Here is a 20098-nt window from a genome sequence, read left to right as displayed (position 1 = left end):
TACATTCATAGAAACAGTCCTCAGTGTCCTCAATGTTGTCTTTCAACTCCAGGTTAAATGACCGTGACAGTTGTAGGGAAAATGTATGAATTAATATGTTGTTTAACACAAACTATGAAATAAACTGCTATATTGAATATTTTATTGGACAAATTTGTTGTGTGAATATTTTGCTATCTGATTATGTATCATTCCATGAAATATCTCTACCCATGAATTCATCATCATTATCTTATAGAATCTAAGTTTGTGATTGTGACAATCACATCTTTTAGAGCATGCACATGGAAAATATGTACGAGCTGTACAATTTGATAGATTGTTTACAAGACCGTTGCTTGTACACAGACAGCATCATCTTCAAAAGTCGTCAAGGTGATTGGATACCACCTTTGGGTGATTACCTGGGGGGGTCTTACAAATGAGTTGGACTGTGGTGATGAGATTCTAGAATTTGTCAGCTCGGGACCTAAAACATATGGGTATCGGACTCCCAAAGGTAAAACAACAATGAAAGCCAAGGGTATCACTTTAAAACTATTCAAATGCTAAACTCGTAAACCTGAAATCTCTTGACAGAACCGGTTGACGAATGTGTGAAAAATGGTGAACAGACTAGAGTACTTACGACCACCCACAATCAAATTGTGAGAGATAAAAAGGGCTTTCTCTTCAAACACAAATCTCGAATTAAAAGATTCAGGATTGTTTAGGACAAACTTGTTTTGTTGCCCGATTTCAGGATTCTGCGTACGGGTATTAAGAATCTGATTGCATATAGGATTTGTATTTTTTTAGCATTATTGTAAAATGTCTGTAACTCAATGTTTAGATGCTAGAATGCAAATACCATTTTCATGTATCGTTTGTGGTCCTAGCAATAGCGGAAAATCTTTTTTCATCAAAACATTACTTGAAAATTGTAATGAGACGTTATCTAAAGTTGCTGATAACATTGTATGGTGTTCTACGTGATGAGCTGATGAACAAAATAAACATTAGTTTTGTTCAGGGAATAGCAGAATCTTTGTGTGATGCTATCAAACTGCTTATAAAGGGTACGGCTACGCTAAGCAAGGGTAAGAGGAAACCTCCAGACTGATTAATAGCTTTTCTCTTTGCATCATTAGACGTTCTTTTATTAGCAAACAGTTTTATCCACTTTTTCAAAAGAAAAGATTAAAATCTCATCTATGACAATGAACTGTCTGCGTCCTCCGTTCCTTCTTCTGAGCTTTTCCATTACCACCACACAAGCCTCTCTCACTTTCTTAGACAATTCTGACAAGAAACTTGAGAAAACCTGAAGGGACATAATAGCGCTAAATTGAATAAATTATTTAATAAATGTATTTAAAACTTCCTTACTAAGATATTGAATGCACTCAGTAAAATTGTAAAGTTTATTTGTTAATTAAGTTAATTTGGTCATGTGAACTGTTCTGGTTATTTTACTTCTTATAATCAAACAATTTACTTGATTTGAATAAAACCAATTAACCTGCTTGTTACACATGGATTTTTGAGGTTGCACCATTAAATAAGTTTTTACACTGCAGAAAGTGTCTAGATGTGCTGAACAAAAATCTGTTTGATCACAGTTCAAATGGCCACTCAGTTCACACTTGTATAAAGTAAGACATATAAGCTTGTGTGTTTGCTGCTCCCACCTGTACACAGATGTCATCCATCTGAAGAGAGACACTTTAAACACTAAACACAGAGTTGTGTCTGACTGACCTCCTCGTCTGCCTTCCCCTACCATTCTACCTACCAGCCTACCATTCATAGCAGTCCCAGCAGTCGCTGTTGTGTAGTTTCATTTTGTGGTGACAGATCGCATTTCATCTTTCTTTGTAGTACTTTCTTATTTTACAACCACTTTATTAATTTTAAATGTTTTCTTTTTGATTTCTTGCCCTCCATCAACTTCCTCAGTTTCTTCTACATTTTGGCCCAATAAAACCGGATGCGTCCCCTTCACATTTGTTATACTGGAATTGATGGCATTCCAGATTATCATCGAGTGAACAAGCCTTTAAACTTAACAATACAATGAGTAATGCATATAAATATGTTTATATATCGTGCATGCTTATAGTCAGCAGACACATTCATATTTTCTGGACAAACAGCTCTTTGTGAATATAACCCATCAGCAGTAAAGGTGGAGCGTTCGTGGACGTTGGAGTTCATTCAGGTGTGCGCATCTAATGAGGAGACGCCGGTTCAGGTGTGTTGGAGTCGGATGACAGTGGAGATCAGCACAGCACCTCACACTCGTCCTCAATACACAAAGAAGAAGAGAGTTCACAGTTCAGAGAGAAAACCAGGGCAAACACCATCATCACAAAACAAAACAGCCAAGCCACTGGAGAGGAATAAAGCTGGAGAGGCTGGAACAGGTCGATGCTGTGCTGTACTGTAGCTGCAGTGTAAACCAGCGTTAGCTACAAACCAACACTAGCAGATGTGTTTCAGTAGCTTTCTTGGACACTAACATTAGTGGGTTATGCTTGAACAACGCCATGGTGCTTCACCGTCTTTATGAGCTTTAGTGCATTTTATTCAGTATGAGCGGAATCTGAACACATCCGCTTTGTTAGACGACTGAAAGAAAGCTGTCGCACGTTAGCCAACTAGCTAGTGAACTAGCGCGACTGGAAAAGCTGCCGAGCACCAGCTGACTGTCTGCGGATTACAGTGCAGATCAGCACAGCCGCTTTCTCCTGTTGCTTGAAGTTTAGCTCTTCGATTCGTTTGCTGTAGGTCTTTATCTGGCTTTTATTCCCCGTCTACGTACGTCAAGAATGTAAAAGTGAGATTTAAGGGGCGAAATTAGCAGCCACACCCGAGCGACCGAGCTAGCTCGCTAAATCGCTCGCTCGTCTCGGTCATTTCTGTGTAAAACACAGTGTCTGACTAGATGACATTAACATGGATGATTAAATGCGCCCAGCTAGCTTGTATGCACGTCTGGAGTGGTGCTTTACAACTCGAGGTTGACCGTATTGATGTATGTGTGTGTTGTCTGTTGTCTGTATTGTAGATACGCAGCGGTCTACTGCGTTCATTGTAAGTTCACTAAGCAAACCACGACCGTGTCGGTACTGTTCTGTATGTGGCACTGCTGTGTGTGTTCGTCTTTCTACAGTTTGGGTATTGACCAACAATTCAAGTAAGCAGCCTGTCAAAGTTTTATGTGTGCGCATGTCGTCTTTTGTCTCCGCAGACGTGCGTGCACACGATGTTTATGTCTCTTCCTCTCTTGTTTCCTTTTGGACAGAATGGATTACAAGCCTGCATTTAATCGAGAGACCTCCGGCGAGCTCACCCTCCAGCCTTCGCCCGAGGCCGTGGAGCAGTCCAACGCCTACAAGCGGCGGCCGGCTCCGTCTTGGGCTTGGAGCACCGAGAGGATGAGGGAGGAGGCCAAGGACCATGTGATGGAGAGCAGGGGACGACCCCAGGAACGCCTGGCTGGTGCTGAGCGAGAACACAGTCCAGTGCGGGCAGTACCGGGGTCAAACATTTAAATGGCTGCTGACCCACGACATGGGATACGCCTTTATGGTGTTGGCGGCCCTTCAATGGGAGCACGAGGGTGAAGAGACTTTGATGTTGCCTGCTATGGTCAACAAGGATGCCCTGGTCCAGGACGCGAGCCTCTTTCCCGACGTAATGAGAGCCGTCGGGGAGCGCCGGACCAGGGACGGGTCCTCCTCTCCTGGGCGGGAGAAACAGCGTCTCGTCGGCTTCGGGGAACACCAGAGTGTCTCGTACAGGGACCTGTATGAGGGTAACACAGGGAGAAGAGGAGGCAGGTGCTGAATTCACGCATGACAAACACAGCAGCGTTGGAACGTGGAACGTTTTGCGGTTACGTGTGAGGTTTTGTTAATCCAGCCACGTCCAGCGGATCCGGCGGCAGACGGTGAGGCCTGGGAGCAAGATGGAGGCGCTGCAAAAGTACATCCAGGGCAGAGACGGGAAGGAGAGCGGCCGGACACAGACGTGCTCCGCAACCGTGGCGACCACCTCCCCATCTGTGCCTGCTCCGGCACCAGCAGCCCATCTTCCAGGGGCGTGCATGCGGGCGGGTGTGGGTGGATGACCGAGTCATTGAGTGCCTTTGAATGTGACTCCTTTCTGGTGTCTGAAGTTGCTCCTTGTTTCCATACGCAGGTGTCTCCAGCCATTGGAGTTCCACCGCCAGCAGGCACACACAGGAGCCTTCCGATGCCGAGCTGCTGGCTGTGTCCATGGAACCGGACACTGAAGGTGAGTTGTCCTGCTGAATGGACTGAGTGAACTACACAAGTATAAAATAGAAGGTCTGTTTTGTTGTGATGCATTGTAACACAGCTATAACTTTATTTCACCCTGCACGGTCATTAATTCATTCTGCACTTAATCATTAAATCACTAAATGCATGTTTAGTGGTGCTGTTCTGTTTGCTGGCTAAAACTCATCTTCATTTCATCTGCTTATTTCATTAACATAGCTGCACATAATGACATAGATTTGCTTGACTCTGCTGTTGTCATGGAGGGGTGGGTTGGAGTGAATCGCGCTTCAGTAGCACTCGATGCTTTTAGGCTTCAGTAGCTTTAGATACTTTCAGCTTCTTGGCTGTGTCAGTCGTCCCCAAAGGCTGATGTACACCCTTGTTGTGACGTTAAGTGACATCTTTTGCCCTTTTCTAAGCTCATTAATGTGTGTTGTTCCAGCTTCCTCTTCCTCTGCTCCGGAGGTCCCTGCCCCACCCCAGCACTCCCTGCCGACGGCTGAACCAGAAAAGCAGCCTTCGCAAACGCAGCCAGTGCCCACTGCTGAGATGAGCAGCACCACCCCCCTCTGGTGCTTTTGTGGTAGGTTGAGGAAAACACCAAGCCCATATTCACGATGCATCTGTTTGTTCGTTTAAGATGCTTCTGCCTGAGGGCTGGAAGCAGACGCTGCCCAGAGAGCAGCACCAGTGGGTTAGCCGGGCGCTCTTCACCAGAGTGCAGTCTGGGAGGCCGGCACTGACCAAGAATCTGCGTCTGTGGTGGTCTCCTCCCGGACCCCGGCTGGTTTACCTGCAACCTCCGTCTTCGCCCGACGCTTTCTTCCACAGCGGACTGTTCCTGTGGATGCCATACCGCATGTGTCCATTCAAGCTGCTGTGTGCGTAGCCCGAGTGCCGTCGGCTGGGCCGTAAGTTGACGGCCTGTGGGCTGTACAAGACCGTCCGGAGGGTTGTACAGGCTTCTGTGCGTCAGGCACAGACAGCAGTGGCTGGCCCAGGCCTCTGAGTACCTCTCCGTGCTCAAGAAGCTTCTGGCCCCGGGCACTGACCACAGCACCATCGCCCGCCAGCTGCCCCCAATGGTGCCGCTGCCCACTCCAAAACGGCTGCTGCAAGGAGCAAATAGGATGTGGAGAAGGGGCACGAGAAAACATAAGATTTAATGAACATACAGTGATGACACATCTAACACCACACAACACCTTTCAAACACCAACATGTACTACAACACAAGAGACACATACACAAACAAGACGATCACACATAATACAGAACAGGTGGACGACATTTATTGTTCATCAAATAAATAATAACAATCAAAGTAACAAGTGCATCTTTTGTAAGCATGTGTCTAATTACCAGCAAGTCGCAAACATGCTCATTCACTTTATTAAAGAACAAAGCAGTTTAAATAGGTGTCCATTCACTTTGTGCAACAGAATGCAAAATAAACTGCTGCCATTCACTTTGTGAAGTACAAAGCAGAATAAATGAGATGTAAAATACTGTAGAAATCAGAGCTCATTCACTTTGTGAAGTATAATATAGTATTAAACAGCTCATTCACTTTGTGAAGTATAATATAGTATTAAACAGCTCATTCACTTTGTGAAGTATAATATAGTATTAAACAGCTCATTCACTTTGTGAAGTATAATATAGTATTAAACAGCTCATTCACTTTGTGAAGTATAATACAGTATTAATCAGAGCTCATTCACTTTGTGAAGTATAATATAGTATTAAACAGCTCATTCACTTTGTGAAGTATAATAGTATTAATCAGAGCTCATTCACTTTGTGAAGTATAATATAGTATTAAACAGCTCATTCACTTTGTGAAGTATAATACAGTATTAAACAGCTCATTCACTTTGTGAAGTATAATATAGTATTAAACAGCTCATTCACTTTGTGAAGTATAATATAGTATTAAACAGTACTCATTCACTTTGTGAAGTATAATATAGTATTAAACAGCTCATTCACTTTGTGAAGTATAATATAGTATTAAACAGCTCATTCACTTTGTGAAGTATAATATAGTATTAAACAGCTCATTCACTTTGTGAAGTATAATATAGTATTAAACAGCTCATTCACTTTGTGAAGTATAATATAGTATTAATCAGCTCATTCACTTTGTGAAGTATAAGAGTATTAAACAGCTCATTCACATTGTGAAGTATAATATAGTATTAAACAGTACTCATTCACTTTGTGAAGTATAATATAGTATTAAACAGCTCATTCACATTGTGAAGTATAATACAGTATTAAACAGCTCATTCACATTGTGAAGTATAATATAGTATTAAACAGCTCATTCACTTTAAGTATAATATAGTATTAATCAGCTCATTCACATTGTGAAGTATAATATAGTATTAAACAGCTCATTCACTTTAAGTATAATATAGTATTAAACAGCTCATTCACTTTGTGAAGTATAATATAGTATTAAACAGCTCATTCACTTTGTGAAGTATAATATAGTATTAAACAGCTCATTCACATTGTGAAGTATAATATAGTATTAAACAGCTCATTCACTTTGTGAAGTATAATATAGTATTAAACAGCTCATTCACTTTGTGAAGTATAATATAGTATTAATCAGCTCATTCACATTGTGAAGTATAATATAGTATTAAACAGCTCATTCACTTTGTGAAGTATAATATAATATTAAACAGCTCATTCACTTTGTGAAGTATAATACAGTATTAAACAGCTCATTCACATTGTGAAGTATAATATAGTATTAAACAGCTCATTCACTTTGTGAAGTATAATATAGTATTAAACAGCTCATTCACTTTGTGAAGTATAATATAGTATTAAACAGCTCATTCACTTTGTGAAGTATAATATAGTATTAAACAGCTCATTCACTTTGTGAAGTATAATACAGTATTAAACAGCTCATTCACATAGTGAAGTATAATATAGTATTAAACAGCTCATTCACTTTGTGAAGTATAATACAGTATTAAACAGCTCATTCACTTTGTGAAGTATAATATAGTATTAAACAGCTCATTCACTTTGTGAAGTATAATATAGTATTAAACAGCTCATTCACTTTGTGAAGTATAATATAGTATTAAACAGCTCATTCACTTTGTGAAGTATAATATAGTATTAAACAGCTCATTCACTTTGTGAAGTATAATATAGTATTAAACAGCTCATTCACTTTGTGAAGTATAATATAGTATTAAACAGCTCATTCACTTTGTGAAGTATAATATAGTATTAAACAGCTCATTCACTTTGTGAAGTATAATATAGTATTAAACAGCTCATTCACATTGTGAAGTATAATATAGTATTAAACAGCTCATTCACATTGTGAAGTATAATATAGTATTAAACAGCTCATTCACTTTAAGTATAATATAGTATTAAACAGCTCATTCACTTTGTGAAGTATAATATAGTATTAAACAGCTCATTCACTTTGTGAAGTATAATATAGTATTAAACAGCTCATTCACTTTGGGAAGTACAAAGCAGAATAAATGAGATGTAAAATACTGTATAAATCAGAGCTCATTCACTTTGTGAAGTATAATATAGTATTAAACAGCTCATTCACTTTGTGAAGTATAATATAGTATTAAACAGCTCATTCACTTTGTGAAGTATAATACAGTATTAAACAGCTCATTCACATAGTGAAGTATAATATAATATTAAACAGCTCATTCACTTTGTGAAGTATAATATAGTATTAAACAGCTCATTCACTTTGTGAAGTATAATATAGTATTAAACAGCTCATTCACTTTGTGAAGTATAATATAGTATTAAACAGCTCATTCACTTTGTGAAGTATAATATAGTATTAAACAGCTCATTCACTTTGTGAAGTATAATATAGTATTAAACAGCTCATTCACTTTGTGAAGTATAATATAGTATTAAACAGCTCATTCACTTTGTGAAGTATAATATAGTATTAAACAGCTCATTCACTTTGTGAAGTATAATATAGTATTAAACAGCTCATTCACATTGTGAAGTATAATATAGTATTAAACAGCTCATTCACATTGTGAAGTATAATATAGTATTAAACAGCTCATTCACTTTAAGTATAATATAGTATTAAACAGCTCATTCACTTTGTGAAGTATAATTTATTATTAAACAGCTCATTCACTTTGTGAAGTATAATATAGTATTAAACAGCTCATTCACTTTGTGAAGTATAATATAGTATTAAACAGCTCATTCACTTTGTGAAGTATAATATAGTATTAAACAGCTCATTCACTTTGGGAAGTACAAAGCAGAATAAATGAGATGTAAAATACTGTATAAATCAGAGCTCATTCACTTTGTGAAGTATAATATAGTATTAAACAGCTCATTCACATTATGAAGTATAATATAGTATTAAACAGCTCATTCACATTGTGAAGTATAATATAGTATTAATCAGCTCATTCACATTGTGAAGTATAATATAGTATTAATCAGCTCATTCACTTTGTGAAGTATAATATAGTATTAAACAGCTCATTCACTTTGTGAAGTATAATATAGTATTAAACAGCTCATTCACTTTGTGAAGTATAATTTATTATTAAACAGCTCATTCACATTGTGAAGTATAATATAGTATTAAACAGCTCATTCACTTTGTGAAGTATAATACAGTATTAAACAGCTCGTTCACATTGTGATGTATAATTCAGTATTAATCAGAGCTCATTCACAACACAGAACAAATACTTACAGGAATAAATATGAAACTATATACCATGAGGTGAGTGGGGTGGTCAGCAGATCACTGACCCTGTCCAGCATCTCCTCTCTTCATCTCCTCCATCCACTGCTCCACGGTCTTCCCCACTGCTGTGGTCAAACTCCTTGGTCTTGGGCTGGCCACACTGTTGGCAGTCATGGTGCTCATGCTTGCACCACTTAGCAGGGACGGCCTGTCCATCAGCAGTGGTGGTGGTGGTCACCTCAGCCTCTGCCTTTCTTGTATTCACTACAGGGCACTTGGTCTTCTGGACCAGGGCTCGCCACGGTCTCACCGGGAGGAAGAGGCTGGCCTCGGACACGCCGAGAAGCTGCCCAGACGCATCTGGCTGGATGTTCAAATCAAAGGCAGGGTGCCTGTGAGTCGGATGCTCCGGGGGCTTACTTACAAAATGCAGCACCGCCTGTTAGCCTGTATCACAGTGTCAATAAGATCCGGTAAACTCACCACTGGGTCAGTGTCTACTAATTCTACAAAAGCTGAATACGGGTCTGGGCCATGAGACCAAGGCTGCCCAGGACTACACCCCTGATGACACTGTAGTCCCTCATGATGGCAGCCCACATGTTCACCCTGATGCCAGCGATGGTCTGACTGGCCGGGTGAAACCGACAAAGCACCAGGCGAACGGCCTCGACAAGGCGGCTGATGCTGGGCTACTGAACAGAACCACTGTCTTGTCCAAGGAAGCAGCTGTGAAGATACAAAAGGACAGAGGCAGACAGCATCAGTTCATGACGCAGCTACAAGTCAAACTATAGGGCTAAAAGGAAACATTGGATTACTGAGACTTACCACCACTGTGAGACTGTGTTCCAGCAACACCAGAGGTCTTAGAGTGGCTGCTTGTAAACCTGTGATGTGGCAGGTAAACAACACCGCCCTCGTCACTCGGGCAGTTTTTCTGTCCACCCTCTGCTGTGTCACAAAGGCCTGGTGACGCAGCTCCACCAGACTGTTGGCAGGTTGACTACGTGATGGTAGCCCTACATGAAAAGGCCCTACAGCTGGTGACTGTCCATGGTGACACCTGCCGCGAACTCTCTCATGAAGTGCCACACGTCCAGCCTGCGACCAGCTGATCCATTCGTGGAACAGGCCGCTGCCTTGATCTTGCCCACGCTGGACCAGCGGTCACAGTCCACGTACAGGAGACAGGCACGCGCAAAACACACACACATCCAACAGACAGACACGTGACTAACACACAAACAATACAACAGACAGACACACAAAACAAACACGCAATACAACAGACAGGCACATTCAAAACACAGACATCCAACACACGTGCAGAACACACACACATCCAACAGACAAGCACGTGCAAAACACACAAACACACACACACACACACACACACACAACAGACAGGCACGTGCAAAACACACAAACACACACACACACACAACAGACAGGCATGTGCACAACACACACATCCAACAGACAGGCATGTGCAAAACACACACACACACACACACACAAAAGACAGGCACACAAAACACACACACACACACACACACACACACATAAAAGACAGGCACACAAAACACACACACAATGCAACAGACAGACAAGCACAAAACACACACATCCAACAAACAGGCACGCATAAAACACACACACACACACACACACACACACACACATACAACTGACCGACATGTGCAAAACATACACACAAACAAAACTGGCAGGCACATTCAAAACAAACACATCCAACAGACACACACACAAAACACACATACAATACAACAAACAGGCACGCGCAAAATACACAATCATACAACAGACAGGCACGCGCAAATCACACACACACACACACACTACAAACAGGAACGTGCAACACACACACACACACACACACACACACAATATGACAGACAGGCATGTGCAAAACACACACACACACACACACACAACAGACAGGCATGCGCAGAACACACACACACACACACACTACAGACAAGCACACGCAAAACACACACACACACAACAGACAGGCACACGCAAAACACACACACACACACAACAGACAGGCACACGCAAAACACACACAATATAACAGACAGGCACGTGCAAAACACACAAACACACACACACACACAAACACAAAAGACAAGCACGTGTAAAACACACAAACACACACACACACAAACACAACAGACAAGCACGTGTAAAACACACACACACACAAAACAGACAGGCACACGCAAAACCCACACATCCAACAGACAGGCATGTGCAAAACACACACACACACACACACACACACACAACAAACCGACATGTGGAAAACACACAAACACACACACAACAGACAGGCATGTGCAAAACACACAAACACACAACACACACGTGCAAAACACACACACAGACTGACACGTGCCAAACACACAAACAATACAACACACAGACACACAAAACAAACATGCAATACAACAGACAGGCACATTCAAAACACAGACATCCAACAGACAGACACGTGCAGAACACACACAGATAAAACAGACAAGCACGTGCAAAACACACACACACACAACAAACAGGCACGTGCAAAACAAACAAACACACACACACACACAACAGGCAGGCACACACTCACACACACTTACACACACACTCACACACACACACACACACAACCATTTCAATACACACACACAACAAACAGGCACGTGCAAAACACACAAACACACACACACAGACACACAAACACACACAACAAACAGGCGCATGCAAAACACACACAAACACAGTTCAAACAGGAATGTGCAACACACACACATAATATAACAGACAGGCATGCGCAAAACACACACACACACACACACACACACACACACACACACACACACAACAAACCGACATGTGGAAAACACACAAACACACACACAACAGACAGGCATGTGCAAAACACACAAACACACAACACACACGTGCAAAACACACACACAGACTGACACGTGCCAAACACACAAACAATACAACACACAGACACACAAAACAAACATGCAATACAACAGACAGGCACATTCAAAACACAGACATCCAACAGACAGACACGTGCAGAACACACACAGATAAAACAGACAAGCATGTGCAAAACACACACACACACAACAAACAGGCACGTGCAAAACACACAAACACACACACACAGACACACACACAAACAGACAGATACATGCAAAACAAACAAACACACACACACACACACACACACACAACAGGCAGGCACACACTCACACACACTTACACACACACACACACACAACCATTTCAATACACACACACAACAAACAGGCACGTGCAAAACACACAAACACACACACACAGACACACAAACACACACAACAAACAGGTGCATGCAAAACACACACAAACACAGTTCAAACAGGAATGTGCAACACACACACATAATATAACAGACAGGCATGTGCAAAACACACAAACACACACACACACACACAACAGACAGGCATGTGCACAGCACACACATCCAACAGACAGGCACGTGCAAAACCCACACAAACACAGTTCAAACAGGAATGTGCAACACACACACAATATAACAGACAGGCATGTGCAAAACACACAAACACACACACACACACACAACAGACAGGCATGTGCACAGCACACACATCTAACAGAAAGGCACGGGCAAAACACAAACACACACACACACACAACCGACAGACACGTGCAGAACACACACAGATAAAACAGACAAGCACATGCAAAACACACACACACAAACACACACACAAACAGACAGATACATGCAAAACAAACAAACACACACACACACAACAGGCAGGCACACACTCACACACACTTACACACACAACCATTTCAATACACACACACAACAAACAGGCACGTGCAAAACACACAAACACACACACACAGACACACACACAACAAACAGGCGCATGCAAAACACACACAAACACACACACACACACACACACACACACACACACACACACATCCAACAAACAGACATGTGCAAAACACACACATGCAACAGACACACAAAACATGCACATTCAACAGATAGACACACACATCGAACAGACAGGCACGCGCAAAACACACAGACACACACACAACAAACAGGCACGCGCAAGACACACACACACAACAGACAGGCACTTGCAAAACACACACACACACACACACACACACACACTACAGACAGGCACATGCAAAACACACACAATACAACAGACAGACACGTGCAAAACACACACACAATACAACAGACAGACACACAAAACAAACATGCAATACAACAGACAGGCACATTCAAAACACACACGAACACACACACACACACACACAATACAACAGACAGACGTGCAAAACATACACATCCAGCCTGACGACCAGCTGGTCCACTCGTGGAACAGGCCGCTGTCTTGCTCTTGCCCACGCTGGACCAGCGGTCACGGTCCACGTACAGGAGACAGGCACGCGCAAAACACACACACACAACAGACAGGCACACAAAACACACACACAATGCAACAGACAGACAAGCACAAAACACACACATCCAACAGACAGACACGCATAAAACACACACACACACACACACACACACACACACACACACAACACAACTGACCGATATGTGCAAAACATACACACAAACAAAACTGGAAGGCACATTCAAAACAAACACATCCAACAGACACACACACAAAACACACACACAATACAACAAACAGGCTCGCGCAAAACACACAATCATACAACAGACAGGCAAGTGCAAATCACACACACACACACATAACAGGCAGGCACTCGAAAAACAGACACAAACAGACAACAGACAAGCACGTGCAAAACACACACACAGAACAGACAAGCACCCGCAAAACACACACATACACACACGCACTACAAACAGGCACGTGCAAAACACACACAGACCCATACACACAACAGACAGGCACGCGCAAAACACACACACACAACAGACAGGCACGCACAAAACACACACAGACCCATACACACAACAGACAGGCATGTGTAAAACACACACACAACAAACTGACATGTACAAAACACACACTCACACACACTTACACACACAACCATTTCACTACGAGTTATACTGTGTATGACTATTTATGTGACAAATAAACCAAACTTGAAACTTGAAACACACACAACAAACAGGCAAGTGCAAAACAAACACACACACACACACACACACACACACAACAGACAGGCACACTACAAACAGGCACGTGCAAAACACACACATACACACAATATAACAGACAGGCATTTGCAAAACACACACACATCCAACAGACACACACAGAACACGCACATCCAACAAAAAGGTAAACACAAAACACACACACACACAAACAACAGACAGACACGTGCAAAACACGCACATACAGACAGACACGTGCCAAACAAACACACACAATACAACAGACAGACACACAAAACACACACATCCAACAGACAGGCACGCATAAAACACAGACACACACACACACACACACATACAACTGACCGACATGTGCAAAACACATACACAAACAAAACTGGCAGGCACATTCAAAACAAACACATCCAACAGACAAACACACACAAAACACACACACAATACAACAAACAGGCTCACGCAAAACACACAATCATACAACAGACAGGCACGTGCAAATCACACACACACACACATAACAGGCAGGCACTCGAAAAACACACACAAACAGACAACAGACAAGCACGCGCAAAACACACACACAGAACAGACAAGCACCCGCAAAACACACACATACACAGACACACTACAAACAGGCACGTGCAAAACACACACACACACACACAAACAACAGACAGACACTTGCAAAACATGCACATACAGACAAACACGTGCCAAACACACACACACAATACAACAGACAGACACACAAAACACACACATCCAACAGACAGGCACGCATAAAACACACACACACACACAACAAACCGACATATGCAAAACACACAAACATACACACACACACACACAACAGACAGGCATGTGCAAAACACAAACACACAACAGACACGTGCCTAACACACAAACAATACAACAGACAGACACACAAAACAAACATGCAATACAACAGACAGGCACATTCAAAACAGACATCCAACAGACAGACACGTGCAGAACATACACAATACAAAAGATAGGCATGCCCAAAACACACACACAACAGAGAGGTACGTGCAAAACACACACAGACCCATACACACAACAGACAGGCATGTGTAAAACACACACACAACAAACTGACATGTACAAAACAAACACTCACACACAACCATTTCACTACGAGTTATACTGTGTATGACTATTTATGTGACAAATAAACCAAACTTGAAACTTGAAACACACACAACAAACAGGCAAGTGCAAAACAGACACACACACACACACACACAACAGACAGGCACACTACAAACAGGCATTTGCAAAACACACACAAATCCAACAGACACACACAGAACACGCACATCCAACAGAAAGGTAAACGCAAAACACACACGCACAAACAACAGACAGACACGTGCAAAACAAACACACACAATACAACAGACAGACACACAAAACACACACATCCAACAGACAGGCACGCATAAAACACAGACACACACACACACACACACACACACACACACACACACACACACACACACACACATACAACTGACCGACATGTGCAAAACACACACACAAACAAAACTGGCAGGCACATTCAAAACAAACACATCCAACAGACACACACACACAAAACACACAAACACAATACAACAAACAGGCACGCGCAAAACACACAATCATACAACAGGCAGGCACTCGCAAAACACACACAAACAGACAACAGACAAGCACGCGCAAAACACACACATACACACACACACTACAAACAGGCACGTGCAAAACACACACACACACACACAAACAACAGACAGACACTTGCAAAACATGCACATACAGACAAACACGTGCCAAACACACACACACAATACAACAGAGAGACACACAAAACACACACATCCAACAGACAGGCACGCATAAAACACACACACACACACACACACACACACACAACAAACCGACATATGCAAAACACACAAACACACACACACACACACACACAAACACACACACACACACAACAGACAGACATGTGCAAAACACACACATACAGACAGACACATGCCAAACACACAAACAATACAACAGACAGACACACAAAACAAACATGCAATACAACAGACAGGCACATTCAAAACAGAGACATCCAACAGACAGGTACGTGCAAAACACACACACATACACACACATCCAACAGACAGGCACATGCAAAACACATACAGATAAAAGAGACAAGCACGTGCAAAACACACACACACAAACACAACAGACAAGCACACGCAAAACACACACAATATAACAGACAGGCACACGCAAAACACACACAACAGACAGGCATGTGCACAACACACACATCCAACAGACAGGCATGTGCAAAACACCTACATGCAACAGACACACACAAAACATGCACATTCAACAGATAGACACACACATCCAACAGACAGGCACGCGCAAAACACACACACACAATAGAAGAGACAGCCACGTGCAAAACACACACACACACACACACACACAACAAACAGGAACGTGCAACACACACACACACACACACAACAAACAAGCACGCGCAAACCACACACACACACACACACACAATATAACAGACAGGCACGTGCAAAACACACACAAACACACACAACAGACAGACACGTGCAAAACACACACAATACAACAGATAGGCATGTGCAAAACTTACACACACATACACACACATCCAACAGATAGGAACATGCAAAACACATACATATAAAACAGACAAGCACGTGCAAAACATACACACACAAAAACAAACACAACAGACAGGCACACGCAAAACACACACAATATAACAGACAGGCACACGCAAAACACACACAATATAACATACAGGCACACGCAAAACACACACACACACACATCCAACAAACAGACATGTGCAAAACACCCACATGCAACAGACACACACAAAACAAGCACATTCAACAGATAGACACACGCATCCAACAGACAGGCACGTGCAAAACACACACAGACACACACACACACACACAACAGACAGGCACACGCAAAACACACACAATATAACAGACAGGCACACGCAAAAAACACATACACACACACACAACAGACAGGCATGTGCAAAACACTCACATGCAACAGACACACACAAAACATTCAACAGATAGACACACATATCCAACAGACAGGCATGTGCAAAACACACACACACAATAGAAGAGACAGCCACGCGCAAAATACACACAGACACACACAAAACAAACAGTCACGTGCAAAACACACACACACACACACACACTACAAACAGGAATGTGCAACACACACACACACACAACAAACAGGCACGCGCAAAACACACACACACACACACACACACTACAAACAGGAATGTGCAACACACACACACACAATATAACAGACAGGCATGTGCAAAACACACAAACAAACACACACACAAAACAAACAGGCAAGTGCAAAACACACACAAACACACAAACAACAGACAGGGACGCACAAAACACACACACAATAGACAGGTACATGCAAAACACACACACACGCACAAACAACAGACAGGCACGCGCAAAACACACAATCATACAACAGACAGGCACGTGCAAATCACACACACACACACACGCACAAACAACAGACAGGCACGCGCAAAACACACAATCATACAACAGACAGGCACGTGCAAATCACACACACACACACACACAACAGACAAGCACGTGCAAAACACACACAGACGCACACACACTACAAACAAGCATGTGTAAAACACACACACACAACAAACTGACGTGCAAAACACAAACATACAGACAGACAGACACACACAAACAGACAGGCACGTGCAACACACACACACATAATATAACAGACAGGCATGTGAAAAACACACATCCAACAGACAGGCATGTGCAAAACACACACACACACAAATAACAGGCAGGCACTCGTAAAACACACACAAACACACAATAGACAAAACACACACACACAACAGACAGGCACGCACAAAACACACACAGACCCATACACACAACAGACAGGCATGCGCAAAACACACACATACACACACACACTACAAACCGGCACGTGTAAAACACACACACACACACACAACACACACACAACAAACTGACATGTGCAAAACACACACATACAGACTGACACGTGCCAAACACACAAACAATACAACAGAAAGACACACAAAACAAACACGCAATACAACAGACAGGCACATTCAAAACACACAGACACACACGTGCAGAACACACATAGATAAAACAGACACACACACAACAGACAGGCACACAATACAAGAAACAGCCACGTGCAAAACACACACAGACACACACACACACACACACACACAACAAACAGGCACGCGCAAAACACACACACACGCAACAAACAGGCACATGCAAAACACACACACACACAAACACACACACACACACAACAAACAGGCACGTGCAACACACACACACATACTATAACAGACAGGCATGTGCAAAACACACATCCAACAGACAGGCATGTGCAAAGCACACACATCTAACAGACAGGCACGCACAAACCACACACACACACACAACAGACAGACACGTGCAGAACACACACAGATAAAAAAGACAAGCACATGCAAAACACACACACACAAACACACACACAAACAGACAGATACATGCAAAACAAACACACACACACACACACACACACACAACAGACAGGCATGTGCACAGCACACACATCTAACAGACAGGCACGCGCAAACCACACACACACACACACACACACACACACACAACAGACAGACACGTGCAGAACACACACAGATAAAAGAGACAAGCACATGCAAAACACACACACACAAACACACACACAAACAGACAGATACATGCAAAACAAACACACACAACAGGCAGGAACGCGCAAAACACACACAGACCCATACAAACAACAGACAGGCACGCGCAAAACACACACACACACACACTTACACACACAACCATTTCAATACGAGTTATACTGTGTATGACTATGTATAAGACAAATAAACCAAACTCGAAACTTGAAACACACACAACAAACAGGCACATGCAAAACACACACAAACACACACACACACACACACACACAACAGACAGGCACGCACAAAACACACACAGACCCATACAAACAACAGACAGGCACGCGCAAAACACACACACACACACACACACACACACTACAAACAGGCACGTGTAAAACAAACACACACACAACAAACTGACATGTGCAAAACACACACATACAGGCAGACACGTGCCAAACACACAAACAATACAACAGAAAGACACACAAAACAAACACGCAATACAACAGACAGGCACATTCAAAACACACACATCCAACAGACAGACACGTGCAGAGCACACACAGATAAAACAGACAAGCACGTGCAAAACACACACACACACACACAACAAACAGGCACACAAAACACATGCACACAATACAAGAAACAGCCACGCGCTAAACACACACAGACACACACACAAAACAAACAGGCGCATGCAAAACACACACAAACACACACACACACACACACACACACACAACAGACAGGCACACGCAAAACACACACAATACAACAGACAGGCACACGCAAAACACACACACACAACAGACAGGCACACGCAAAACACACACAATACAACAGACAGGCACGTGCAAAACACACACAATACAACAGACAGGCACGTGCAAAACACACACACACACACAACAGACAGGCACACGCAAAACACACACACAATATAACAGACAGGCATGTGCAAAACACACAAACAC

At 42.5% G+C, this 20098-nt stretch overlaps 1 protein-coding gene and 1 long non-coding RNA gene across 4 annotated transcripts in view; one reads left to right on the top strand and one right to left on the bottom strand.

Moving 5' to 3' along the window:
- Positions 1 to 20098, bottom strand: part of LOC145656919 (NACHT, LRR and PYD domains-containing protein 3-like) — a 486221-nt gene that overhangs the window by 3736 nt on the left and 462387 nt on the right. The gene's annotated exons all lie outside the window — the stretch shown is intronic.
- On the top strand, positions 2479 to 3591 carry LOC145659231 (uncharacterized). Its single transcript, XR_014125198.1, has 3 exons — positions 2479 to 2765; positions 3050 to 3178; positions 3287 to 3591. It is a non-coding gene; the product is annotated as an uncharacterized LOC145659231 (long non-coding RNA).

The sequence above is a fragment of the Electrophorus electricus genome, chromosome 1 (genome assembly GCF_041902795.1).
Source record: "Electrophorus electricus isolate QZ-2024a chromosome 1, ASM4190279v1, whole genome shotgun sequence".
NCBI classification, from domain to species: domain Eukaryota; kingdom Metazoa; phylum Chordata; class Actinopteri; order Gymnotiformes; family Gymnotidae; genus Electrophorus; species Electrophorus electricus.
Note: the sequence above shows the minus strand (reverse complement) of the source record. Positions and strands in the feature narration are given on the sequence as shown.